Source organism: Phyllobates terribilis, unplaced genomic scaffold (genome assembly GCF_046119375.1).
Source record: "Phyllobates terribilis strain yellow unplaced genomic scaffold, ASM4611937v1 Scaffold_3__8_contigs__length_932513732, whole genome shotgun sequence".
Lineage (NCBI taxonomy): Eukaryota > Metazoa > Chordata > Amphibia > Anura > Dendrobatidae > Phyllobates > Phyllobates terribilis.
Window position 1 is genome coordinate 468622417 of NW_027362763.1, and position 14051 is coordinate 468636467.

Genomic DNA, 14051 nt, shown 5'->3' on the forward strand with positions numbered 1-14051 from the left:
CCTTATAAATGGGGTTGGGACCATCAGTTGTGTTGTGCAGAAGTCAGGTGGATACACAGCTGATAGTCCTACTGAATAGACTGTTAGAATTTGTATTATGGCAAGAAAAAAGCAGCTAAGTAAAGAAAAACGAGTGCCCATCATTGCTTTAAGAAATGAAGGTCAGTCAGTCCGAAAAATTCAGCAAACTTTGAAAGTGTCCCCAAGTGCAGTTGCAAAAACCATCAAGCGCTACAAAGAAACTGGCTCACACGAGGATGGACCCAGGAAAGGAAGACCAAGAGTCACCTCTGCTTCTGAGGATAAGTTTATCCGAGTCACCAGCCTCAGAAATCGCAGGTTAACAGCAGCTCAGATTAGAGACCAGGTCAATGCCACACAGAGTTCTAGCAGCAGACACATCTCTTCAACAACTGTTAAGAGGAGACTTTGTGCAGCAGGCCTTCATGGTAAAATAGCTGCTAGGAAACCACTGCTAAGGACAGGCAACAAGCAGAAGAGACTTGTTTGGGCTAAAGAACACAAGAAATGGACATTAGACCAGTGGAAATCTGTGCTTTGGTCTGATGAGTCCAAATTTGAGGTCTTTGGTTCCAACCACCGTGTCTTTGTGCGATGCAGAAAAGGTGAACGGATGGACTCTACATGCCTGTTCCCACCGTGAAGCATGGAGGAGGAGGTGTGATGGTGTGGGGGTGCTTTGCTGGTGACACTGTTGGGGATTTATTAAAAATTGAAGGCATACTGAACCAGCATGGCTACCACAGCATTTTGCAGCGGCATGCTATTCCATCCGGTTTGCGTTTAGTTGGACCATCATTTATTTTTCAACAGGACAATGACCCCAAACACACCTCCAGGCTGTGTAAGGGCTATTTGACCAAGAAGGAGAGTGATGGGTTGCTACGCCAGATGACGGCCTCCACAGTCACCAGACCTGAACCCAATCGAGATGGTTTGGGGTGAGCTGGACCGCAGAGTGAAGGCAAAAGGGCCAACAAGTGCAAAGTATCTCTGGGAACTCCTTCAAGATTGTTGGAAGACCATTTCCGGTGACTACCTCTTGAAGCTCATCAAGAGAATGCCAAGAGTGTGCAAAGCAGTCATCAAAGCAAAAGGTGGCTACTTTGAAGAACCTGGAATATAAGACATATTTTCAGTTGTTTCACACTTTTTTGTTAAGCATATAATTCCACATGTGTTAATTCATAGTTTTGATGCCTTCAGTGTGAATGTACAATTTTCATAGTCATGAAAATACAGAAAAATCTTTAAATGAGAAGGTGTGTCCAAACTTTTGGTCTGTACTATAATATATATATATATATATATATATATATAATATAAATATTTTACAGCCGATTCTGAATTTCAAAATTTCCTTGATTAATGTGCTATTACATTACATTCTTGTCAGTGAGTCTTGTCATACTTGATGGCAATAACCAATCATTCAATTCTTCATTACCCTGAGATATCAATGACTCCAGATGTTTTGTCACCTTACACCACGTTCCAAATTATTATGAAAATTAGATTTAACCGTCATAAAGATGTCATTTGTTGTTTTTCAAATAAACTTATGGATAGTATTGTGTCTCAGGGCTCGGTGGATCACTGAAATCAATCTCAAACACCTATGATAATTAGTTTACCAATTGAGCCCAATTAAAGGAAAACTACTTAAGACGTTACACATTATTCAGCAGGCCACAGGTTTCAGGCAATGTGGGAAAGAAAAAAGATCTCTCTGTTGCCGAAAAGCGTCAAGTAGTGCAATGCCTTGGACAAGGTATGAAAACATTAGATATTTCACGAATACTTAAGCGTGATCAATGTAGTATGAAGAGATTTGATATGGCTGATATAGAGCACAAACAGGTTTGTGCAGATAAAGGTATAATGAGGAAGGTTTCTGCCAGAAAAATTCATCGGATTAAGAGAGCAGCTGCTAAAATACCTTTACAAAGCAGCAAATAGGTATTTAAAGGTGCTGGTGCCTCTGTAGTCTCAGGTACCTCAAGGTGTAGGATCCCCCAGAGGCTTGTAGTTGTGCATAACTTACTATTCAGCCACCCCTAAACAGTGCTTACAAGCATAAATGGTTGCAGTGGGCCTAAACATACATGAAGACTAATTTTAAAACCGTTTTGTTGATGGATGGCCACCATGTCCCCACAAGGCTGCAACGTCAGCAAAGAGGTGGCAGCGTCATGTTTTGGGCTGGAATCAGGGGAAGAGAGGTGGTAGGCCACTTTAGGGTCAATGATGGTGTGAAAATGACCTTGGCAAAGTATATAGAGTTTCTGCCTGACCACTTTCTTCCATCACAATGCACCATCTCATGCTGCAAAGAATACCTCTGAGTCATTGGCTGCTATGGGCATAAAAGGAGAGACACTCATGGTGTGACCACCATCCTGCCCTGACATCAACCATATTGAGAACCTTGGAGTATCTGAAGGTGGGAGGTCTTTCATATCAAAAGAGCAGCTCTGGGAGGCTATTCTGTCATCCTGCAAAGAAATTCAAGCAGAAACTATCCAAAAAGTACCAAGTTCAATGTATGCAAGAATTAGGAAGTTGATAACATGGAAGGGGTCCTATGTTAACATATAACTTGGCCTGTTAAGATGTGTTTGATTTAAAAAGCTTTTGATTTCAGTAAATGTGACCTCTTAATGCTGCAAATTCAACAAATGACCATTTTCAGTTCTTCACAACCTATAAAATGTGTATTTTGAGTTATTGTGGCTTTGAAAACATACTGTTATCATTGGGAGGTTTGTCCAATAAAATCTGTATTATACTCTTAAAGGTTGATGATTTGAACATTATACTGACTCGTTTGTATCGACCTTTTAGGAAAGTCAGACACATATAGCATTTGCATAATATTTTGGAACACGGTGTATTGAAAGCTTTAAATAATGTCAAGCTGCATGATCTAACAACATCTTGTACATGCAGTTCCTCCGTTGTAACGAAACTTAAACTCTTAAAGGAAATGTGTTACCAGAAAATGACCAATTATTTTTGTGCCATGTATTTTTTTAAAACATTTTCTTTCATATCACAATGTAATTAAAAAAATAAAAGGAATCTTGAAATTTACACAATGGCCACTGGAGCTTTTTTTAGGCTCATACTTCTGTTCTTACAGGAAGCAGTTTCCTTGTCATCAGAGACAGAAATACAATAACCTGTCTACAGAGTTGATGACACCTCTCTACACAGCTTTTGTAAAATTACCTTTCTACTGTTTTCACACAGTGACTACAGACTTTTGTGAAAACCAAGACAACTTTTAAAGTTTAAAAAAGCCCCAGTGGCCAGTGTGAAAATTACATTTCAAATTTTTATTATTAACCAGTTTTCATCACTGCATTTCCTTTTCACATCCTAATGGACACTGTCACTTTCCATTTAGGATGTGAAAAAGCAGTGATTATTCGCCCTGGATCATGGTGCCTAGCAGCATTCAATTCCTCCTGCTAGCAGAGATGTAGCAGAGGAAATTAAGTGCTGCCATTCTTTGCAGCGCTCAATTAAATCTTTACTTGCTTAACCCCTTCACCCCCGAGCCTGTTTTTGCCTTCGTGACCAGGTCAATTTTTTCAATTCTGACCACTGTCACTTTATGAGGTAATTACTCTGGAACGCTTCAACGGATCCCCCTGATTCTGAGATTGTTTTTTCGTGACATATTGTACTTCATGATAGTGGTAAAATTTCTTCGATATAACTTGCGTTTACATGTGAAAAAATCAGAAATTTGGCGAAAATTTTGAAATTTTTGCAATTTTCAAACTTTGAATTTTCATGCCCTTAAATCAGAGACATATGTCACACAAAATAGTTAATAAATAACATTTCCCACATGTCTACTTTACATCAGCACAATTTTGGAACCCAAAGTTTTTTTTTTTTGTTAGGAAGCTATAAGGGTTAAAAGTTGACCAGAGATTTCTCATTTTTCCAACAAAATTTACAAAAACATTTTTTTAGGGACCACATCTTATTTGAAGTGACTTTGAGGGGCCTTTATGACAGAAAATACCAAAAAGTGACACCATTCTAAAAACTGCACCCCTCAAGGTGCTCAAAACCACATTCAAGAAGTTTATTAACCCTTCAGGTGTTTCACGGGAATTTTTGGAATGTGGAAGAAAACAATGAACATTTAACCTTTTTTCACAAAAATGTTACTTTAGACAAAACATTTTTTTATTTTCACAAGGGTAACAGGAAAAAATGGAATACACAATTTGAAGTGCAATTTCTCTTGAGCGTGCTGATACCCCATATGTGAGGGAAAACCACTGTTTGGGCGCACTGCAGGGTTCAGAAGGGAAGGAGCGCCATTAGACTTTTTGAATGTAAAATTTGTTTGAATAATTAGCGGACACCATGTTGCATTTGGGGAGCCCCTAATGTGCCTAAACAGTGGAAACCCCCCACAAGTAACACCATTTTGGAAACTAGACCCCTTAGGGAACTTATCTAGATGTGTGGTGAGTACCTTGCACCCCCAGGTGCTTCACAGAAGTTTATAATATTGAGCCGTAAAAATAAAATTTTCAAATTTTTCCCACAGAAAATGTTTTTCATCCCCTAATTTTGCATTATCATAACGATAACAGGAGAAATTTCACCATGAAATTTGTTGTGGAATTTCTCCTGAGTACGCCGATACCCCATATGTGGGGGAAAACCACTGCTTTGGTGTACGACCGGGTTCGGAAGAGAAAGAAGCGCTATGTTGGCTGGGATAGGTTGCAGACACCATGTCACATTTGAAGAGTCGCTGACATGCCAAAACAGCAGAAACCCCCACAAGTGACCCCCATTTTGTAAACTACACCTCTCAAGGAATTCATCTAGGGAAGTAGTGAGTATTTTTTAATTTTTAAATTTATACCATTGGGCAGTGAAAAAAGCATAATTATATTTTTACCACAAAAAAAATGTTTTAAAACCAGATTTTACATTTTCACACAGGGCAATGGGTAAAAATGGTGCCGAAATGTGTCACACAATTTCTTCTAAAAGTGGCAATACCCCATATGTGGCTGTACCATACCGCTTAGCCATATGGCGAGATCTGGGAGGGATTTGACAATTGGAGAACAAATTATTGTAAAATAGGCATTTGGATTTGGGAGCACAAAATTTTCTGAATTTCTTTTGGGGGGCAAGGGCCATTTTGCTTTTCCAGAGCCTTTCTGCTACCAGTAACTTGGAAGTGCCTTAAATTTTAAATAGATTACGGACCTGAGTGGGGACTAGCTTTTTTTAAGGACTGAGTTGAAGCTTTTATTGGGAACATTTTACGTAACATTTATCCGGTGCTCTAGGCTGAGCACTTACATCGGGGTTTCCATCTAAATTTCCAAGTGATGTAGTGCGGGATCCATTCACTGTAATGAGGCAGCAGAGTTACTCTGGACTCCGTCTGGCCTCTGTTTAACGGTGTCCTTTTTTCAGAAGTGCACAAAACTGTAGCCAACCGCACTTTTATGCACGCCTAAAAAAACTGACACCGTGGGATCACAGGCCAGACGGCATCCACAGTGGCCTATATCAGCCTCATTACAGGGAATCTTCCGTCATGGGTTCCGTCTGAATCATGTATTTCAGAGATTTACACGGAAACTCTGGTGTAAGTGCTCAGTGCAGAGCGCAGGATAAATGTGTGCCGAGCCATACTGCGATCTTTGGGAGACATAATAAACAAATCAGTAGCAGGTGAAGAATTGGTTTTATTTATTTTTTACGCCGTTCCTCGTGCGGTATAAGTGATGAGATTACTTTATTCTTCGGGTCGGTGCGATTACAGAGATACCAGATTTATATCGGGTTTTTATGACTGACAGCTGTCACACACTAAAAGACGCTTTTTTTTGCAAAATCTAGTTTTTGCATCGCCATATTTTGAGAGCTATAATTTTTCCATATTTCGACCGACAGAGTCATGTGATGGCTTGTTTTTTGCGGGACGAGTTGACATTTTTATTGGTACCATTTTTGGGTACGTGACATTTTTTGATTGCTTTCTATTCCGTTTTTTGGGAGGTAAAATTAACAAAAACCAACAATTCAGGAATTGTGTTTTGAGGTTTTTTTTTATGCTGTTCTGCGTGTGGTAAAAGTGATAAGGCAGCATTATTCTTCGGGTCAGTATGTTTACAGCGATACTACACTTACTGTATATTTTTTTTATGTTTTGGCGCTTTTACACAATAGAACAATTTTATAGAAAAAATATTTTTTTTGCATCACTTTATTCTGAGAGCTATAACTTTTTTATTTTTCAGCTGATGGAGCTGTATGGCGGCTTTTTTTTTGCGGAACAAGATGACGTTTTCAGCGATACCATTTTTATTTCCATTTTGCTTTTTGATTGCATTTTTTTCCACTTTTTGTTTGGCGATATGATGAAAAAGCATAGTTTTTTGCTCCGTTTTTTATTTATTTTTATTACGGTGTGCACAGAAGGAGTTAATTAGTGTGACAGTTTTATATATTGGGTTGTTTCGGACGCGGCGATACCAAATATGTGTACTTTTTTTGTTTTTGCATAAATATACTGATTTATTGGTTTAATATTTTATTTATTTTGTGATTTTTTTTTTAACAGTTTGAAAACATTTTTTTGACTTTTTTTTTACATTTTTACTAAGTCCCTGTATGGAACATTAATTTTCATTTTTCTAATCACTGTTCTCATGCAATGTAATAGACATGAATTGCATTGCATGAGAGCTTTGCTGACTGTTTCACAGTCAGTGTCTCCTGCTAGAGTTCAGCTGCAGGCTGAGCCTAGCAGGACACCATATATGGCAGATCCGGAGGCGGTGATGTGACCTCCGGCTGCCGTAACAACGGCAGGTCCTGGAAGACATCAGGGGGCCGTCGGAGAGGTAAGTGGACGACCCCCTCTCCTCTCACTATCTTCTATATGCCGCGATCACTATAGATCGCGGCATATAGAAGATAGCAAAGGGTTAACATCATTGGGACCTGATCCAATCAGGTCCCGGTGATGTCCCCTGTCAGAGCTGTCGCTCTGAACCGCAACCGCAGCACTTGCAGGACCCTGGGGGTCCTGAGGGCTGCGGGACCACCAACCGTTCATAAACGTCGGCGCTGCACAGAGCCCAGGCAGCGCCGACGTTTATGTACAGTGGGTGGTCTGGAAGCGGTTAAAGTGACTGAAGTAAGTATGGAGTTTGACAGAGAGGTATCACTCCCTCTTGTCACTCCTGTCGGCTACCCACAGCATGATCAGAGGTTTAACAATGGCCAGTGGCAACTGGAGGTTTAACAATGGGCTGCGTATTATTATTATTTATTATTATAGCGCCATTCATTCCATGGCACTTTACATGTGAAAGGGGTATACATAGCACAAACAATTACAATAATTTGAACAATACAAGTCAGCAGCTAGTACAGGAGGAGAGAAGACCCTGCCCGCGAGGGCTCACAGTCTACAAGGGATGGGTGAGGATACAGTAGGTGAGGGCAGAGCTGGCCGTGCAGCGGTATGGTGGAGTGGTGGTTGTAGGCTTGTCGGAAGAGGTGGGTCTTCAGGTTCCTTTTGAAGGTTTCCACGGTAGGCTAGAGTCTGATATGTTGGGGGAGAGAGTTCCAGAGTAGGGGGGATACACGGGAGAAATCTTGTATGCGATTGTGGGAAGAGGAGATAAGAGGGGAGTAGAGAAGGAGATCTTGTGAGGATCGGAGGTTGCGTGCAGGTAAGTACCGGGAGACTAAGTCACAGATGTATGGAGGAGACAGGTTGTGGATTGCTTTGAATGCCATGGTTAGGGTTCTGAACTGGAGTCTATGGGTAATGTGGAGCCAGTGAAGAGATTGACAGAGAGGAGAGGCTGGGGAATAGTGGGGGGACAGGTAGATTAGTCGGGCAGCAGAGTTTAGGATAGATTGGAAGAGTGCAAGAGTGTTGGAAGGGAGGCCACAGAGCAGGAGGTTGCGGTAGTCGAGGCGGGAGATGAGGAGGGCATGCACTAGTGTTTCTGCAGATTCGTGGTTGAAGAATGTGCGGATCCGGGAGATATTTTTGAGTTGGAATCGTCAGGAAGAGGAAAGGGCTTGGATATGTCATTTGAAGGAGAGATTAGAGTCAAGGGTTACCCTGAGGCAGCGAGCTTGCGGGACTGGGGAGAGTGGGCAGCCATTGACTATGATGGATAGGTCAGATGGGGGGGTTGAGTGAAACGGTGGAAAGATGATGAATTCAGTTTTATCCATGTTAAGTTTTAGAAATCTGTCAGAGAAGAAGGAAGAAATAGCGGACAGACATTGTGGGATTCTGGTTAGTAAGGAGGTGATATCAGGTCCAGAGAGGTAGATCTGTGTGTCATCACCATAGAGGTGATATTGAAAGCCATGGGACTCTTATGAGCTGTCCAAGGCCGAAGGTTTAGATGTAGAAGAGTAGGGGCCCTGGGACTGAACCTTGGGGGACACCGACAGATAGGGGACGAGATGAGGAGGTGGTGTGTGAATGGGAGACACTGAATGTCTGGTCTGTTAGGTATGAAGAGATCCAAGATAAGACGAAGTCTGTGATGCAGAGATGAGAGAGTCTGTAGTAAGAGGGAATAGTCCACTGTCAAAGGCAGATCACAGGTCCAGGAGGAGGAGGACCGAATAGTGTCGCTTAGATTGGCGGATAGTAGGTCGTTGGTGACTTTAGTCAGAGCAGTTTCAGTGGAATGATGCTGTTGGAAGCCAGATTGCAAGCGGTCAAAGAGGGAGCAGGAGGAGAGGAGGGTGGACAGTTCAGAACATAAATCAAACCCAGAGGAAGATTCTATTATGCCGCCAATCAAAGTAAGGTCTCAATCACATGACCATATTTTTGCTGCCCTAGAAAAAAATGGACAGTGCTCGGGCCAGTGTTATTCAATGGGGCAGTGCAGATGCTTTTTTTTCACTGACCAAATCTGTCTGTGGAAAAAATCTCGGCATGCACTAGTTTCATAAATCGGATGAGACTCAGCCAATTAAATCTATGGGTGCATGAAAAAAATCAGGTGCAATGTGGAGACACAGTATAGAATCAAATTTTTACTGATACTTTGCAATTCTATAACGTAGGAAACTGTAAATTTGGTATATTTGACTTTTTGATCGCCTTTTTATTCTATTGTGTTAGATGGAGTGAATAAAAAACTGCAATAATACGATTGTTTTAATTTTTCTTTACATTTTTTATGGCGTTTATTGTATAAGTTTAATAGCATGATCAGTTTATTGCTCTGGTTATTACGGACACAGCGACACCAATTATGTGTCCCTATTTCTTACTTTTTATTTTTTACATAATAAATCAGTTTATATAAGGGAAGATTTTTTTGTTTTACTCTATATATTTTTAACCCCTTCACCCCCGAGCCTGTTTTCACCTTCATGACCAGGCCAAATTTTACATAGTAACCTATCACAAATTGTAAGCAAACGCCATTGTATCAAAAAACAAGTCACTTTATTAATTATGTATTAAAACAATATTCATTAAAATATATACATATGGGGGGAGAACTAGTAGATTAAATTCATCCACAGATCATATATAAATATATTATTTCGCAAGGGGGAGCTCCTGCTTTCAAATGACAGGTGTCGATTCCTACTTAGGCTTACATACATACAGTCAAATCAACAGGTTCAATAAGACAAAGCCCAATACCATACAAAGGGAGAATATTATACTCCTCACTGACCATATTCAAAATTAATGTCACAGTGCCTGCATGATTAGAGGGGGGTTTGTATGATAATATCAAAAAGTGCCTTCCATAGTGCAGAGTAACAGAATCCCATACATCAAACAGAGGTAGATATACATAAAGTGCTATAGTGAGAGATGAATCTGGTAAACAGACATAATATACATGCACTGTAAGGACGAATCACTGACCCCGACGTGCGTTTCGCGGTAGCTTCTTCGGGGGGGGGTATCTGACCAGTGTCATTTTATGTGGTAATAACTCTGGAATGCTTCAACATATCCCAGTGATTCTATAATTATTTTTTTGTGGCATGATTGTGGTAGAATTTGTTCAATATGACTTTGTAAAAATATCAGAAATTTGTCAAAAAGTTTGCCACTTCTAATCAAAAAGTTTAACATTTTGGCAATTTTCAAACTTTTAATTTTATGCCCTTAAACCAGAGAGTTATGTCACACAAAATAGTTAATAAATAACATTTACCACATGTCTACTTTACATCTGCATCATTTTTTAAACATTTTTTTGTTAGGAAGTTATAAGGGTTAAAAGTTGATCAGCAATTTCTCTATTTTCCAACAAAATTTACAAAAACATTTTTTAGGAACCACATCACATTTGAAGTGACCTTGGGGGGCCTATATGATAGAAAATACCCAAAAGTGACACCATTCAAAAACTACACCCCTCAAACTGCTCAAAACCACATCCAAGAAGTTTATTAGCCTTTCAGGTGCTTCACATGAATTAATGCAAAGTAGAAGGAAAAATTAACGTTTTACTTTTTCCACAAAAATTTAACTTGAGCCTCTGAGTACGCCAATACCCTACGCACAGCAGGGCTCGGAAATGAAGGAGTGACGTTTTGGAACGTAGACTTTGATGGAATGATCTGCAGGTGTCATGTCGCGTTTGGAGAGCCCAATATGTGCCTAAACAGTGGAAATTCCCCATCAAGTGACCCCATTTTGGAAACTATACCCCTCAAGGAATTTATCTAGACATGTGGTGAGCACCTTGAACCTACAGGTGCTTCACAGAATTTTACAACGTTAAACTGTGAAAATGAAAAAAATATTTTTCCCACAAAAATGTTGTTTTAGCCCCAAATTATTTCATCTTCACAAAGATGGCAGGAGAAAATGGATCCCAAAATGTGTTGTGCAATTTCTCCTAAGTACACCGATACCCCATATGCCATCGAAAACTACTTTTGAGGAACAGTGCAAAGCTCAGAAGGGAAGAAGTGCCATATTGGAGTTCAGATTTTGCAGGACTGGTTTGAGAGTGCCATGTCACAATGGTAGAGCCCCTAAGGTGCCAGAACATAAGTAACTCCCCATAAGTGACCCCATTTTACAAACTACATCCCACAATGAATTCATCTAGGGGTGCAGTGATCATATTGACACCACAGAATGTCACAGAGTTTTATACCATTGGTCAGTAATGAAAAGAGAATTACATTTTTGCCACAAAAATTTTGTTTTAGCCCCTGATTTTACATTTTCACACAAGGAAATGGGTAAATATGGCACCAAAATGTGTCACACAATTTCTGCTGAACATAGAAGACTCATGACGAGACTCGGCTATTTACCTCCTGGAGTACATATTTTCCTAGAATAGTTTGTGGACTCCAGATACAGAGCCCCTAAGTGCTAGAAGAGCAGAATCTCCCCTCAAGTGACCCCTTTTTAAAAATTATACCCCTTTAGGTATTTATCTACAGGTATAGTGATGATTTGACTCCATGGGTGTTTTCCAGAAACAAGCAGCAATGGATGTTGCTGAATGAAAATTGCAAATCTGCCATGGTAGTGCCCAGTATGTTGTAGTGCCCTGCTTGTTCTTCTGGAAACATGCACCCATAAATTAGGCGGGCTCTCATCGCTACAAAAATGCCAAACATGTAGACGTTAAGTGCGGTTTAGACACAATGTCGGGTTCAGGAAGGGAGGGGGGCATTTGGATTTGGCAGTGCAGAATTGGCTAAATTTCTTTTTGGGGCGAGGAGCCATAGTGCTTTTCCAGAGCCTTTGTGCTACCAGTAACGTGGGAGCCCCCTATATTTCCGTTAACAGATGACGGACCTGAGTGGGGACTTGCTTTTTTTTGGGGATTGAGTTGAACATTTTACATAACATTTTGGATCACATTCATCCTACAATCTACGCTGAGCACTTACGTTGGGGTTTCCATCTAAATCTCCGAATTATGTAATTCAGATGACACTCCTAACTGATTTATTCACTATAATGAGGCAGCAGAGTTACTCTGGACTCCATCTGGCCTCTGTTCAGTGGTGTCCTTCTTTTCAGAAGTGCACAAAACTATGGTCGATGGCACTTTTATGAACGCCTAAAAAGATGGACACCGCCGGATCATAGGTCAGACGGCGTCCAAGATGTCTCGATCTGCCTCCTTGTAGGGAATCTACCACCGGGGGTTCTGTCTGAATCATGTATTTCAGAGATTTACATGGAAACCCCGGTATAAGCTCTCAGTGTAGAGCGCAGGACAAATGTGAGGCGAGCCTTACTGCGATCTTTGGGTGGCAAAATGAAAAAATCAACAGTAGGCCAGGAATTGGTTTTATTTATTTTTTACACCGTTCCTCGTGCGATATAAGTGACAAGACGACTTTATTCTTTCGGTCGGTGCGATTACAGCGATACCAGATATATATAATTTTTTCATGTTTGAAACCAGCCCCGGTAGCATGGGAAATTGAACTGAGAAATGGACGTGTGTATTCGTGGATCAAGATAAAAAAGCAACCCAAGGTTAAAAAATATTTAATCACCTTGAGAGTACACTAGACAATACACTATATACACAATGGTTATACATATATAATGGTCATATATGCAAATACAATTAGTAGTGGTACAAAAGTATGCAGATATTAAGAGTCAGTTACCAGTCAGATGAAAGGCCTGGCTTGCGGGGGAGGGGCTGCCTCACGGGAGGCTTGCGAACCTCTCTGTTCCTGGACTTCTCCCCACACGATATGTCGTCGCGACCTCCCAGAGAAAAAGCACTAGCATTTAACCCCTTTGGTGTCACTCCCCTCCTGCCCTCTGAGCTGTACCTGAGTCCCCTCCCTATGCCCCTGGCAGATAATAATTCCAAAATTTCAGGTGGGTCAAAACTCCTTAACAGACAGTCCTAGGGAGGTGGTTTTGGTGTAATCGGATCCAGCCGGGCCCCTGCTATGCATGGAGATTAAACCCAGCTGTACTATCTGTTTCCTGCTAGCTATTCTACGCATCTCCTTATCCCCCATCTCCTTATCCCTATGTGCTAGAATGGGTCGAGACCCAGGTGGACATTCGCCATGTCCTGGGGACAAAATATACACGATGTGCAGCTAGGACGTATAGTATTTCCATAACTCGATATGGAATTCTTATCTGTCTGAACAAAGCAGACCGCATGGTTTGGATCCACAGAGGGTCTTCCTGTAGGAGCTTGCAACTAGCTAGCTGGTGAGGGGTTGAATCCTTTGTGTGAAGCTGGCCAGGTGTCTTGTTATAACTACACATGCTTACAGGATGATTGTAAGCTGCCATTACATCCCTTCATCCTTTGCAGATGGGTTGACATTTTTATTGGTATCATATTCGTTCACATAACGTTTCTTGATCGCTTTCTATTCAGATTTTTAGGAGGCGGAATGAACAAAAGCCAGTAATTCAGGATTTTTTTTTTTAATGCTGTTCCACGTGTGGTAATATTGATAAGGCAGCTGTATTCTTCGGGTCAGTATGATTACAGTGATGCCACAATTCTATCATTTTTAAAAAAAAAAAATGCTCTGAGCATGGTCTAACAAGTTTGCTAGCCGGGTGACACGGATGTAGACATGACGACCTCCGGTCACCATGGCAACGATTGGGCCCCCGTGATGATGTCGCGCAGGAACCGCTCCTTGCAGTGAGAGCCGGGTGTCAGCTGTCATGTTCGCTGAACACCCAGCGGCGATCGCCCTCGCACAGCCCGCTGTGCGTGAGCGATCACCATGACTTATATATACTGCGTTGGCCGGGAAGTCCTTCCCAACCATGATGTGTATATATACTTCAAATGTCGTAAAGGGGTTAAACCTTTTATTTTTTACTCCCACTTTGGGATTTGGGCATTTACAAGACTGATCTCTCATATCACACACTGTGGCTGTCAAAGGAAAACTGACTGGCATTCTCTTAGGCCTCTAGTAGGTAGACTCCCACCTGCGATAGCCACCCATTGGCATCCAAGAATCACTTCCCGATATGGAGTACC

The 14051-nt window shown here is 41.1% G+C and overlaps 1 protein-coding gene across 10 annotated transcripts in view; it reads left to right on the forward strand.

The window, feature by feature from the left end:
• Nucleotides 1-14051, forward strand: part of ARMC2 (armadillo repeat containing 2) — a 191335-nt gene that overhangs the window by 47888 nt on the left and 129396 nt on the right. The gene's annotated exons all lie outside the window — the stretch shown is intronic.